The sequence below is a fragment of the Erythrolamprus reginae genome, chromosome 1 (genome assembly GCF_031021105.1).
Source record: "Erythrolamprus reginae isolate rEryReg1 chromosome 1, rEryReg1.hap1, whole genome shotgun sequence".
NCBI lineage: Eukaryota > Metazoa > Chordata > Lepidosauria > Squamata > Dipsadidae > Erythrolamprus > Erythrolamprus reginae.
Window position 1 is genome coordinate 386,652,073 of NC_091950.1, and position 15,898 is coordinate 386,667,970.

General features: G+C 38.0%; 1 long non-coding RNA gene across 2 annotated transcripts in view; it reads right to left on the reverse strand.

Annotated features, from left to right (window-relative positions):
- Positions 1 to 4,401: 4,401 nt before the first annotated feature.
- The window catches only part of LOC139161922 (uncharacterized), a 31,867-nt gene continuing 20,370 nt past the window's right edge, over positions 4,402 to 15,898 (reverse strand). The window contains exons 4-5 of one of the 2 annotated variants that reach the window (XR_011558179.1): positions 12,540 to 12,639; positions 4,402 to 4,633 (exon numbers count right to left, since the gene is read on the reverse strand). This is a non-coding gene — a long non-coding RNA (uncharacterized lncRNA). Of the gene's footprint in view, positions 4,634 to 8,899; positions 9,281 to 12,539; positions 12,640 to 15,898 lie in introns of those variants that run through there. The other variant, XR_011558178.1, reaches the window with a different exon arrangement.

The window sequence follows — 15,898 nt, forward strand, 5'->3', positions numbered from 1 at the left end:
TCATTCAACCACTCCTCCCCAACTCCCATAGAGTACTCTAATTGTGGCAGGCCAAAGCCTCTACTCCAATGAAGGCTTGGGCCTGACACTGAGATTGTTGCTGTGGCACCAGCTTCCCTGCTATAAAGCAACCTCTCTGCCTGATGTCCTTGACTCTATCTCTCAGTTGGAAAAGAACTGTTGCAGACATATGGTCTGGGGAATCTGCTTCCTTAGGAATGGAATTTGAGGTTACTCAAGAATTCAAGATAGTGGTCTCATCCTGGATGTTGTTCCTGCTTCAAAGTGTGTGGGGAGGTGTGCACTCAGGGATTTGGATCAGATCATATTCATGTGACCTTACATTCCTCAGTGTTCCTCAGATATGTCTAGAGCAGGGGTTGGCAAACTGCGGCTAATGAGCCATGTGAGGCTCTTTGGCCCCTTGAGTGTGTCTCTTATTTTTTTGAGAGAGAAAGAGAGAGAGAGAAAGAGAGGGAGAGGGGTTGTCTGCACACAGCCAGACCTGCTCTTTGTCGATAGCGGCATAATAAATCAAGATGTGGGAAGGGGGCGGGGTCTCGTGACTGCAGCACCAGAATATTTCCCTCTCTCCAGGGAAATGTCCCCAAGTCCCATTGCCCGAGGGTTTTGGTCCTTTTGGCCCAGACCGGATCTCTCCTGCAGGGAGAGTGACACATGGGATGTTGCCAGAGGCCTGGCAGGGGCTGGCATGCCCCGCTGGGTGAACTGGCTTGTCATGCACCAGCTGTGATGAAGCCGGACAGGCAGCCATGCCTATTCTGACACAGCTGCAGAGACTACCCAAGCCGGGAGGGTAGCCGAATGATTCCATCTGGAAAGAGAATTGGAAAGAGTTAACTTGCAGAGGGGAAGCAGAGTTTTTCTGTCTATGATGGTAAGCAGAGAGTGCCTGAATGGGATTTTAGACCTTTGTTTCTCGCTTGGTTGCTGGACAGAGCTAAAATGGCCTGAGATTGAAGAAGGCAGCTAACTATGCAATATGGCCTTTCAGTGAAAGTTTCTAAAATAGCGAAATTGCTCATCATTTGAATTATTTTCAACTACCTAATTGGTTCTCTTTGAAATTTGCCTTTTGGAATTGGAAGATTTTAACTTTTGTTTTGGAATCCTTATCTTTCTGTCCTCTTTAAACAAAGAACATCTAAGACAGGAAGTACAAACATGGAAGTTACAGTAAAAGAGTCATTTAAAGCTATTCAGAGAAGAGCCACATACAGAAGGCTTGGAGAATTGATCACTTAGTGACATCATGTGGCTGGAGGAAATATAGCAGTTTGCTACTGGTTTTAAATACAGTATGAATGACTAGCCAATGCATTAAGGAAGTCAACTTTCAAGATGAAATTATTTGAACTGAATTAACTGATTTAAATTGATTTGATTTAATTGGATTGATTGATTCACACTAAACACACGCTTTGATGGTGATGCGAACCAGTAAAGAATATAAGCAGAATCACCCCTGAAGGAATTAATGTAAACATAAAGCATATTCTTAAAGCCAGCAAGGCAGACAAGTAAGTTGGACTACTACTTAAATCTTCTTAGAATGGGAACTGAGGAAAAAAACCTCATCGTGCACCTTAACCATGTATTCTCCTTCAAATTGATTCCCCCCTTCACAGGACTTTATGACAGTTGATTCCTATGACTCATTTTGATTCAGCATATTTAGAAAGCCTTGACATTGCCAAGGTCAAAGGTAACTTAGCCTATTTCCTTCTTTAAATACATACAGTGTGTATGTGAATGTCAAAATCTGTTGCAATCTCTCATCTGAAAAATCATAGAAAGTACTGTGTGATTGTCACACTTTATTTCCTTCACATGGCAATATCCTGCCTTCCATACCTTATTTTTCTGCGAAGGCAGGGGGTCTTGTGCACAATGTCCCCATTGCTTTTAGACTGATGCACTCCATATACTTGTACTTGACTCATAAATAATTACCTCTTAACAACTGCTTGAGGAGAACTTTTCCTCATAATTGTTCAGTGAGTCATAACTTATACTGTAGAATGGCATTGAAGGGCTTCTCTAATTCTGACAATAATATCACAAGGGATCAAATGAATGTTTTGAGATATATGAGCTGTGGAATGAGCGGGAACAATTGCCCTTCTCATAACCACTCATATTCAGAACCCTATGTGCCTATATGCTCCATTTAACTTTTATGCTGAATGAATTTAGACAAGCAGATCACTGAGGAGATGAGAAACATTTTGGATGCTGCCTGCAACTATCAGCTACAGCCAATATGACTAGCATATGTTTTCTGAGAAGATTTCTAAGCCACAATCTTACTACACCAATCCTTGAAAAAAAATCTAAAGGAAATATATGTTTCAAAATGCAGAAAACAGGGAAAACCCTATACATATAAGAGTTTATGATGATCAGTAGGAGACCATAAGAAAGATATATGTATTTTGCTTCAAAATACTGCAAATCCTGAACAAAAAAAGGATTTCCATCCTAATAATTCTAGGCTATAAAAAAATAAAACGACTTGCACACTTTCCCCTCTCACGTTCTCCTATATGTCCTGCTAGCCGTAAATCTGAGCAATATGTTCAAAATGCAATTTGAAAAGGCACCAGGGATTAATTTCTGCATGAAATTTATGAGGCCCTTGTTATCTGTGGGGGACAACCAAGAGCAAAGAAATAGCTGAGCCCCTGTGGCCCTCTGCCTTTTTCGAACATGCTTTTTATTTTTTTATAACAATTTTTTTGTGTATACAAGTATAAAAGATTAACTGTACTAATTAACTGTACCATTAATTAATGATTAAATAATTTAATTTAATTATTTCAATTTGTATGCCACCCAACTCCCAAAGGACTCTAGGCGGCTCACAACTAAGATAAAAAAATACCATATAATATTTAAACCCCCCAAACAATTTAAAACAATTACATTTGACAGGTAAGAACCATAGATTTCAATTTATGGCCGAATATTGATGGTACACCATCAGATCAATGGCCCCAGGCTTGCCAGAAAAGCCAGCTTTCCGGAAGGCCAGTAGGGTGGAGGCAGCCCAGATCTCAGTGGGTAGCTGGTTCCAGAGAGTCAGAGCAGCAACAGAGAAGGCCCTCCCTCACAGACCCGTTTGGCTGACAGGACCTAGAATAGACCAACTCTGTGGGTCCTTATTGGTCACTGGGAGACATGTGGTAGAAGATGGTCTCAAAGATACATATATAATACATAACATATAGTATACAGACAGATCATGTCAAGGTGTAATTGCTAACTAAACAGAATATCTAATTAATCTTTTATCTTAGACAAACAGAAGAGTTTTAATTAACTTAGATAAACAGAAGCTGAGTAAATAATCATTTCCTTAAATAAATAAATAAATAAATAAACAAACAGACAAACAAATAAATAAATAAATAAATAGGATTAAATAAGTAGGTTTGCTTAATCACATTAACCAGACAGGCATTCCACATTCTTGGCAGAGGTATTGATAATCAACCTACAGTTTCATTTGAGTGTGACTATAATATTTATGAGTGTATTTTGTGGGCAAAGTGGGGAAATAGTCTCTAGATATCCGGATGGTGCTAAGAAATAGTGAAGCCTGTCTGGGGTATAAATGGACAACAGTGGGAGCTAGAGACCTGGATTGGAAGATGGGACTGCCTTTGATGGGTGGTAAGGGCAGGTCAAAGTATAATAGTGCTGACAGGCATGGGGTGATATGGTGGGAGACATGGAATAGTTTTTCCATGGAAAACAGAGCCATTGTCTTGTGGTTCCACATTCAGGAAACTGGTCACCAACCATGTTTCCAGTTAGTGGCACCAATTTCTAAATGTTAGGTTGGTTTGCAATAGGCCTCTCATTGAATAGATAATCCTTGATGAGAGGGCTGTCTTTTGATGCATTACTGAGACCTATCTGAGTCCTGAAGGTAGGCTGGTACTTTCAGAAATAAGCCCAACCGGGTTTCCAGCTAGGATCATGGATTGTGGGGGGAGAAGTGATTGTCATCCAACAATCTTTTTTCAATTTATGGGGTTGCTGCTCCACAGATCATTGAATCTGTGATACCCTGTTCTTTAAGATGGCTTTAGAGATCAACTGTGATTGTTGCTGCGGCACCAGTTTCCCTGCTACAAAGAAACCTCTCTGCCTGATGTCCATGACTCAGAATGACCTTTCTCAGAACCTGCTGCCTTAAGAATGGGGTCAGGAGTTAATGGGCCACACAAGATAGTGGTCACATTCTAGATAGTGTTATGGGGATGTTCCTATCAGAAGAGTGGCTATGTTATTTGAAATTGAAGGAGTCTTGGTGTCTTCCTTATCAATGTCAGATCATACCTGAATTATCATGAGGTTCTGTATTACCATTATCTGATGCAGTGAGTCTTGATCCATTACATTGATCCATCCTGGTGACTGATGGACACAGAGAGTTCCAGGCAGAGCTGATAATTATTCCACCTGTTTTGCTTGGTCACTGCTTCAAAGCCTTGGTCACTGCTTCAAATAGGTGGGAGGGCAAGGATTTGGATCAGATCATACCCGTGTGACCATTCATTTTTTATAAGCCACATCACTCCTCAGGGTTCATTGAGAATTGAGGCTATTGAAAAGAGAAAAGAGATGTCTACAGCATTGCTGATGCTTAATAAAGACTGAAACTAACTAAACATTAGTTAAGATTACTATTAACCCTACCTTGTGTCATTAAGGGTGGCAAAGTGTCAGTATTTCTGCATGCTCATTGCATCTGCAGATATTTAAACCATGGTTTTGTTTTCAGGCGACAGATGCTTTCTTGGGTGAAGGGGGCTCTGAGAGCATCTGGCAGGGGCATGTAAAATAATCTTTTCAGTCTTTGTCAAATTGAGTTTGAATCCTGGACCACACTATACTGGGTCATTTTCATTCAGTTTCACCCATTTTCATCTAACTTTCCTCTTTTGGGAAGAGTAACTGAGAAAATGGACCTTAGATGAAACAGATTATCTGGATCCCCTTCAGGGAAATTTTGGTATGTGGTGAAAATAACATTGGTCACCCTTTGAATGATCTCTGCTGTGGGTGAGATGGTGATCCTTTTGATAATCCAAGATGACGTCTCAATGTATAGTTAGATCTGGATACACAATGAATTATTTCATTTGTTATATTTTATTTTAGATTAGTGTCACAGTTTTCAAGTACAAGCACAATGACTAATTCAGCTTCAACCGCAACAACACAAGAGCACGCAACATATTCAAACTTAATATTAACCGGTCCAAACTTGACTGTAAAAAATATGACTTTAGCAATTGAGTTGTTGAAGCGTGGAACTCATTACCGGACTCAGTAGTGTCAACCCCTAACCCCCAACATTTTTCCCTTAGACTATCCACGATTGACCTCTCCAGGTTCCTAAGAGGTCAGTAAGGGGCGTACATAAGTGCACTAGCGTGCCTTCCGTCCCCTGTCCAATTGCCTCTCCTTTATCTCATATATCTTTTCTTCCTTTCATATATCTTCTCCTCTATTTTTATATCCTTTCTTCTATCCTTTTCTTTATATATATTACTACATGTCTATTCTCTTCAATGTGTATTGTGTATTGGACTGACTGACTAACTAGCTAACTAACTAGCTAACTAACTAACTAACTAACTACATACATACATACATACATACATACATACATACATACATAAATACATATATACATAAATACATACATACATAAATACATAAATAAAGACTGAACCCAACTAAACATTGGTTAGGACTACTACCCATGTTTTCCTGAAAATAAGACCCTGTCTTTTATTTTTTTGAACCCTGATATAAGCACTTGACCTTATTGACTTGCCTTCGATTGGGCTTATTATCAGGGGATGTTTTATTTTGGGGAAAGCAGGGTATAAAGCCTACCTTGTGTCAGTAAGGGTGGCAAAGTGTCGATATTTCTGCATGCTCGTTGCATCTGCAGATATTTGTTTCATGGTCTTGTTTCAGGTGACACATGCTCTCTTGGGTGAAGGGGGCTCTAAGAGCCTCCTACAGGGAGGTACCTAACCTCCCTATTTTGGGGAAGGTGACTGCGAAAATGGATGCAAAGGGCCTTTGATGAAATAGATTATATGGATCCAGAGGTGGGCTGCTAAGGTAGAACAGTGATGTGTGTTCGCCCCCGTGGCTCTGAATGCTAGTGGAGTCCAGTGCAATTCTGCTACGGCACCTGTACCTAGGAGACTAGTGTGCTACTGCACCTGCACCTAGAAGATCTCCAAGGTCCCTTTCCTTATTCTATTCTGTTCTATTCTATTCTACTTCATGGTCTCCCATGGATTTCATTTCCTTGTCTATAGCTTTTTTCCATTTTACTTGTTCAACTTTAGGTAATGCCAACACTTCCTTATAATTTCTTGGCTCATACCTTGCTGTGAGCCGCCCCGAGTCTGCAAAGAGGGGCGGCATACAAATTTAAATAATAATAATAATAATAATAATAATAATAATAATAATAATAATAATAATAATAATAATACATTGCACACTTTAACTTAACTAGCAGAATACCTGTCAGGTGGCATCCCTTTGTTCCATCGTTCTGACCTGTGTGGCATTTACTATTCCTTTCAATCCTTTCAATTAGTTTTTAGACTAATGCACTTCATATACTTTTATTTAGAAATTATTACCTCTTATCAGTTGCTTGAGGAGTTTTCCTCTTAATTTTTCAGTGAGTCATAATTTATACTGAAGAATGAGCTGAAAGGCTGCTCTAATCCTGAAGACAATTTCACATGGGGCCAAATGAATGTTTTGAGATATATCAGCTATGGAATGGGTAGGAGCAATTAATCTTCTCTTAACTATTCAGAAACCTACGTGCCTTCAGCTCCATTTAGCTTTTATACTGAACCACTTTGGATGGACTGTTACATGAACTTCAGACCCTAAGCAATTTTCAGGTGAACCAGTGAGAACCGGCTGCATTTCACCTGTGCTTCAGACCCTATATAAAGTCCAATCCAAAGCAGGGGTGCATTCCTCCTGATTTGGACCATTTTGCCCAAACCGGTAATGATGACTCGCTGATGATGTCACTGGACCAGATCAGTCGATGCCAGTCTGTGGGTGCCGCCACCTTTTTAATTTTTTTCTCTTTTTTTCTTTTGAGCATGTGCAGAAGCTGAGTTGCCATCTTGAGGAAGTGAACCAGCAGCCATGTAAGTGGAACCCACCACTGCTTGGGTCCCCTCAACTTTTCAGTCCCAGAAAGCAGCTGAAAAATGACCTTTTCCTGTTTTGCAGCTATGCACCATTTTCTATCCTTGCCTCCTTCCTGTTTTAATTTGGTTTGCCATCCCATTCTGAAAGCAAAAGGAAGTGGCGGGGGGAGAAGGATCCGGGAGTGAGAAGAGAAGGAATTGGAAGAATGAGAATGAGGAGGGCTTCCCAGCTCAAGGAAGGCTTGGAGTCTGGAATCCAGAGCAGGCCATTCCCCTTCTCTCTTGCAGTGCTTTTCTTTCCAAAGCTCCCCCCCCCCCCCCAGTCTCTTTTCCTAAAAACAGAGCTCTTGGTCCAAAGCAATTGGCATGAAATGAAAGCAAGATTTAAAGGACACAAAGTTAAGCTATTTTTTTATTTTATTTATTTATTTTGTCCAATACACAATGAGGGTTTTAGTGAGTATATATCAATAGACACATAGTAAAATACATGATGAAGGTTATAGAGGAGATACTCATAGTAAAATATATCTAAGAAAGAATAGAAAAGAAGATATAGGAATAGAATATATAGGAATAAAATATATAGAATATATAGAATATAGTAACAGAATATATATATATATATATATACATATACATACACACACATATATATATATATACATACATATACACATACACATACACATACATATACATACATACATACATACATACACATATATATATATACATATATATACACATATACATATATACATATAGGAATAGAGTATATCATGAAAGAATAGAAGAAGAGATAGAGGATATATAGGAGAGTAATAGGACAGGGGACGGAAGGCACTCTAGTGCACTTGTACTCGCCCCTTACTGACCTCTTAGGAATCTGGATAGGTCAACCGTAGATAATCTAAGGGTAAAGTGTTGGGGGTTTGGGGATGACACTATGGAGTCCGGTAATGAGTTCCACGCTTCGACAACTCTGTTACTGAAGTCATATTTTTTACAGTCAAGTTTGGAGCGGTTAATATTAAGTTTAAATCTGTTGTGTGCTCTTGTGTTGTTGTGGTTGAAGCTGAAGTAGTCGCCGACAGGCAGGACGTTGCAGCATATGATCTTGTGGGCAATACTTAGATCTTGTTTAAGGCGTCTTAGTTTCTAAACTTTCTAGGCCCAGGATTGAAAGTCTAGTCTCATAGGGTATTCTATTTCGAGTGGAGGAGTGAAGGGCTCTTCTGGTGAAGTATCTTTGAACATTTTCAAGGGTGCTAATGTCTGAGATACGATATGGGTTCCAAACAGATGAGCTGTATTCGAGGATGGGTCTGGCAAAAGTTTTGTAAGCTCTAGTAAGTAGTGTGAGATTGCCAGAGCAGAAGCTACGTAGGATTAGGTTTACAACTCTTGAAGCCTTCTTGGCTATATTGTTGCAGTGGGCTTTGGCACTTAAATCTTTTGTTATTAGTATACCAAGGTCTTTAACCGAGTGGGGATTATCTGTGATAATTTGATTATTCAATTCGTATTTGGTGTTCAGATTCTTCTTCCCAATGTGTAGGACAGAGCATTTGCTAGTTGAGATTTGGAGTTGCCATGTGTTAGACCACTCAGAAACAGCATCAAGGTCTTTTTGGAGAGTAGTTGTGTTATCGGTGGTGTTGAAGAGTTTTACATCATCGGCGAAGAGGACACAGTTGCTTGTGATGTAATCGCAAAGGTCATTGATGTAGAGAATGAAGAGCGTTGGTCCCAGTACACTACCTTGGGGAACACCGCTTTTAACTGGGACGGGAGTGGATATGGTGCTTCCTATTTTGACCACTTGTTGTCTGTTTGACAGGAATGCTGTAATCCATCTGTGGAGGGATCCTGAGATGCCATAGGATTTGAGCTTTAGGAGTAGTTTGTCGTGGACCACTGAATCAAAGGCTTTGCAGAAGTCAATATAAATTGCATCTGTAGATTTCCCTTGATCTAGATGAGTTGTCCATATATTTTTGCAGTGGAGGAGCTGCAGGTTGCAGGATAGTTTTTTTCTGAAACCAAATTGTTTGTTAGAGAGCAAATTTTTAGTTTCTAAATGGAGAGTAATTGATTTGTTTATAATTGATTCCATGACTTTGCATGGGACGCAGCATAGTGAAATTGGTCTGTAGTTATCTACAAGAGAGGGGTCTCCTTTTTTGAAGATGGGGATGACCATTGCTTTCGACCATAGCTTAGGAAGTGTGCTGGTTTATAAGCTAGTTTATAAGGAAAACAAATACAGTCAAGGTTCAGTGCAAGCCATATTAATATTCCAAATTAATGAGTCTTAATGTCTGGTTAAAATGAGTAGTACTTCCATTTAAAGAAGAAAAGCCCATGGGTTTGCTATGATTGTTTGCTCCTATATTCTGCTGTTTAGGTATAAATTTTGTTAATGTAGAAATTTTACTTAAAGCCTAGCTAGCTACCTGCCTGCAATCATATGTAACTATTAGGAGTAAATCCCACTGAAAGAGAGTAGCTTTACTGCGAAGTAAATATGCATATGCCGAGTCTGCGGAGAGGGGCGGCATACAAATCTAATAAATTATTATTATTATTATTATTATTATTATTATTATTATTATTATTATTATTATGTAGTTGAGAGACAGGGTATTTATTGGCATCACATATATTATAGAGAGAAATAAAAACTTATGAACAATAGATACTTTGTGCCCAGACTAGGTTATATGTGTGTGTGTGTGTGTGTGTGAGAGAGAGAGAGAGAGAGAGAGAGAAAGAGAGAGACGAAGCAAGACAAAGAGAGAAAGAAGAAGGGAGAAAGAAAGAAAGAGAAAGAGAGAAAGAAAGAAAGAAAGAGAAAGAAAGGGAGAGAGAGAGAGAGAAAGAAAGAAAGAAAGAAAGAAAGAGGGAGGGAGGGAAGGAATGAAGGAAGGAAGGAAGGAAGAAAGAAAGAAAGAAAGAAAGAAAGAAAGAAAGAAAGAAAGAAATCCTTTGCCTAGGATATCACATACAAGAGAACAATTAGAGTAATTTGTAAACACAACTATGAGCAATTCTGGTTGCATTAAAAAATAATAATTGTTTAAGACTTTGAAATGAATTTATGCACATCAATGAAAAAGAAGCCAATGTGATAAAAGTGTTGATTTATTTCCTCTTTATACTGCAGTCAGTTTCAACATTCTGTTTTCCAGAGATCGTATTAATAAATTAAAGAATGGAAATACTCGTCAGTGGAAATTCCCTTCCAATGGATACCATAATCCAATTTGGAAATATCCTGTTCATGATAAGCATACTGGTCAGAAACATAATCAGACAATCTTTATCCACAATAACTAATATGGATTATGGATATTATTGGGTAAAAAGTTTACTTGGCTAGTAAACCATTCTTTTTTTTTTTTAACAGCAGAAATAAGCCAATAAGCATTTCCAGTCGTGGAGTCTGGCCATTTAAGGAAAATACCACCTCTTCCAATTGACATCAAGACAAAGAGAAAGAACCAATCCGATTGTTCCTCTGTATTGCTGTCATTGATATTTGCATTTATAATGAAATGTACATCCCATGATGATTATTTAAAAGATAGAATGCAACATATCTTCTAGGCTTTTTTGGAGATTGGACTAGAGAAGAATAACCAGCCACCTTGAACTTGCCATAACCATGAAGCCTTGGTTTGTTCTTCTTTTCCTCACTTTTGTGATTTTTTCTGATCTGGGTAAGTCAATTCTGATGAAACTTTTACAATAACATTTATGATGAAGAGCCAGAAAAAAACATGTAATTAATCCAAACTGAATCTACCAAACTGAACAGCAAGTCAGATACAATATTTGCATACTTGATTCAGTATTTTAGGGTTGGTGTTATAAACTGCTTTGATGTCCAATTTTTGAATTTTTTTGGAAACCTTATCAAAACTGGGAAACAATAATCAAATCTTTTAAATTTCTGGTTATCATTTTGTCTACAAAAAAACAACAAATCTTCCCCTTTCCCCCCCTAGGCGGCTCTTTTTAAAAGTGTTCTTCCTAAAATAATACATGTTACTTTTCTAGGAAAACAGATCTACAAAATCTTTTAAAAACATGTTCTGGTGTTTGATTTCTCTTTTTCTTCCAGTTCCAGGGGAAGCAAAGAGCATAACAGATTGTGTTGCATTAAAAGGTTTTTGCAGCCAATATTGTCCAACCGGTACAACGAAAGTAGAAATTTGTAAAAACAACAATCCTTGCTGCTTAAAGTAAGATGCAAAAATTGAAATATTCCTAGCATTTATTTTATTTTACACCAAGGAAGTTTAGAAGTGTCTACCAGATGAGCCTTGTCTTCCATGAAAATCTATATGTTGGCAAATTAGATGTCAAACTTTCTAATAATAATAATAATAATAATAATAATAATAATATTATTATTATTATTATTATTATTATTATTATTATTATTTAGATTTGTATGCTGCCCCTCTCCAAGGACTCAAATTATCAAATTATTTCACTTGAATTTCCACTTTCATATTTTTCTATCTGAATACCAGTGAAGGTGGTGGGAGATCTTTTGCTGCCACTCATTTTTCAATTGAGAGATACTCACCTGACCTGGAAGAGGTAGAATCCCCCTTTCTCATGTAAACTATTTTAATTGGATTCCCAATTAGGTTTCCCCCCTTTTTACACAAATTTCAGACTAAATGGTGATTGCATACATGCCAAACACTGGAGTACCAAAAAAAGATTAAAAAATAATAAAGGTACCAAAATAGGAGTTTGAAATGGTATGTTAACCACAGGCAACTATCTGAGACTTGGGACTGAATTACCCTCCGTATCCCATCTAGAGTCATCTGCTTTCTAACTCTAGGGATGAGTCTCATTGAGAACCAAACACACACACACACACACACACACACACACACACACACACACAGATAGACAGATAGACATAAAATCTACGCCAATTTGTTATCCCACAAATCCCATTTTCTGCATCTGAAAGGAAGTACAGTGGCAATGATTTGAGTACCCTTGAAACATTGGGGAAAAAAAGAAAGGAAGGAAGTCTGAAATATTTTCAGATATTGCTTGAATGAGTTAATGGGAATGGAAGCATTTGGATGAAGAAAAAAAATGAGGAAGACATGGAATTCCATTACATTAACACTGGAAGCAAAATGGCCCATAGAGATCCATGGATTTAAAATTGTGGGTGGAATGGACGGACTATGTGCCACAATATTTAGCAGAGAAACCTGTGGCTGCAGAAAAAGGAATAAGGCAACTTCATAAACCAACCTGATAAATAAGAGTTATTAGATCCATTCATATTCTCCTCTCCTCCCAAGTAGAAATCATGTACAAAGGTTGAACTGAAAGGTATTTTGTGGGTTACTATCTGCACAAAGATAAAAAAAATAATTGAATGATTGTACTATACCAATTTATTTCAAATTATTTCCAATCATTTAGGAATTCCAACACATCTTCCACATGAATGCCCAATGGAATCTGGATTATAGAAGCTTTAAAACTATGCAAAAAATCCTTGCTGATTTGAATACTTTCAAACAATTATTCTTATTAAACTAATCTGGATTTACAAACCGTTGTATGTGCTGTTCTGTGTCTGAAAATCATTGAAAGACGTTCTTGAAATGTTCAACAAAATCCAATATTTATCCAAAGTGTAAAGCCCCCAAAGATCCCACTCAGTAATAATCATTAAACACTTGTGACCTATACAATAACTGACAATTCTGGTCAAAATCATACTGGTCAGATAAGACCTGAGTAGCACCACCCTGCTTAAGAAGCTAAAGTAATTAATAGACTAATACAGAAAGAAAGTGATGAGGGAACAGGGAAGGAGGGAGGGAGAGGGAGGGAGAGGGAGGAAGGGTGGTAGAGGGAGGGAGGGTGGGAGGAAGGTTTCCAATGCTCTCTTCTGGCTTCCTATAAGGAAGGCTTTCCATAAGGAAGAACAATCTGTCCTTCAGTCACTCTGGAGGTTGAGGTCCTGACTTTCCACTTCTGCTTAATAATTCAGGAGAAAACAAGGCAATACCTTCTTGCCATAATTGAAAAAAATAATGATAAACTCATGGCCACTTTTTTTTTTTTGCTGTTCATTAGAATGAAATGAAATTGCAAATTGCTAGAAGTTATTTCAATGTTTCAAAAGCTATCATCCTTTCCTTTATATTAATCTGAATAATATTGAATAATATCAGGAATACTGGGAAGAATCACAGTAATCAGGATGAATATTCTACATAAGATTCTTTTCCTATTTTAGACAATTCTGATAAAATTGAATCAAGAATATTTCATAAACTTAAATAGATAACAAGGAAATATATATGGCAGCCCAAAAAACTTAGAATTAAATTAAAATTATTGCAAGAATCAAAAGACAGAGGAGGGCTAGGATTGCCCAACTGGAAGGGTATTATCAAGCGGCAGTATTGTGTAGGCTAAAGATTGGATAAAACTAGAAGATAAGAGGATCTTACAATTAGAAGGCCATGATTTATAGGTGGGGTGGCACTCTTTTTTGTGGGATGGAAAACATATTGTACATCATTATTTTATATATCATTACATAAGAAGATTGTTGTTAAGCATTTGGTTAAAGACTAAAAAACAAATATATAGAGACATTATATATTGGTATTCTCCCTTAGAATCTTAAAAAAAAACAGGAAAATCAATAACAGATACAGAATTGATGAAGGAAGAAGGATCTCTCAAAACCAGAATAGAGTTAAAAGAAGAAGGGATTGATATGGAATAGTGGGAATATTTACAGGCAAAATTGAGTTATAAAAAAGATAAGAGAGAAAGGGGAATAGAACCAAAAACAGCATTAGATAAAATTTTATTAGAAACAGATGATAAAATGATTGATAAAGAAACTTCAAACCAAAAAAAGATCTCTCTGGGGTAAAAGCAAAATAGGCCAAGTAACCAACTTCAAAAGCCGCTACAAAAGCATATGCCAGCAAATAAAAGCAGAATGTCTCAACTATCACAGCAAACAAGAGGAAAACCTCCTTCGTACCAAATCTAACCGAGCCTTCTACAACTTCGTCAACAACAAACTCAATGACTCTAGACCTATTCCTCCTCTCATAGGACCCAACAACAAAGAATACCACGGTGATCCATCCAAAGCTAACCTCTTCAACTCTTTCTTTACTCTGTCTTTGTTAACAGTAATGGCTCATCCACCATCTTTGCAAATCGCACTTCAAACTCTCCCAACAACTTAACCCAAATAAACTTCACTATAGACCACGTTGAAAAAGCAATCCATGACCTCAAATATTCCTTATCAGACGGACCAGATGGTCTTTGTCCATACTTCCTTAAAAAAGCTCTCTTCTGCTATAGCTGGACCTCTAAGCATTATCTTCCAAAATTCCTTCAGGACCAGCACACTCCCCAAACTATGGTCAAAAGCAGTAGTCATCCCCATCTTCAAAAAAGGAGACCCTTCTTTCATTGACAACTACAGACCAATATCACTATGCTGCGTCTCATGTAAAATCATGGAATCAATCATATATCAATTATAAATCAATCTATCACCCTTTGCTTAGAGTCTAATAACCTACAGTCTAACAAACAATTTTGATTCAGAAAGAAATTATCCTGCAACCTACAACTACTTCACTGCAAAAACATATGGACTACCCAGCTAGATCAAGGAAAATGCATTGATGCAATTTATATTGACTTTTGCAAAGCCTTCGACTCAGTAGTCCATGACAAACTACTCCTAAAACTCAAATCCTATGGCATCTCAGGATTCCTCCACAGCTGGATTACTGCATTCCTGTCAAACAGGCAACAAGTTCTAAAAATTGGAAGCGCCATTTCCATCCCTATCCCTGACAAAAGTGGTGTTCCCCGGGGCAGCGTGATAGGTCCTACTCTCTTCATTCTCTACATCAACGACCTTTGCTATCACATCACAAGCAACTGTGTTCTTTTCGCCGATGATGTAAAACATTTCAACACCACGGACAACACATCTACTCTCCCAAAAGACCTCAACTTTGTCTCAGATTGGTCTAACACCTGGCAACTTCAAATATCAACCACCAAATGCTCTATCCTCCACATCGGCAAAAAGAACCCGAGCCTCATATATAAATTGAATAAACAAAATCTCACAGCCAACCCCCACTCAGTAGAAGACCTTGGAATTCTAATATCAAATGACCTAAGTGCCAAAGCCCACTGCAACAATATCGCCAAAAAGGCTTCTAGAGTTGTTAACCTGATCCTATGCAGCTTCTGCTCCGGCAATCTCACACTACTCACAAGAGCCTACAAAACTTTTGCCAGACCCATCCTTGAATACAACTCATCTGTCTGGAATCCATACCACATCTTGGACATCAACACCCTCGAAAATGTCCAAAGATACTTCACCAGAAGAGCCCTTCACTCCTCCACTCGAAACAGAATACCCTACGAAAATAGACTAACAATACAGGGTCTAGAAAGCTTAGAACTACCCTAAAACACAATCTAAGTATTGCCCACAAGATCATATGTTGCAATGTCCTACCTGTCAATGACTACTTCAGCTTCAACCGCAACAACACAAGAGCACGCAACAGATTCAAACTTAATGTTAACCGCTC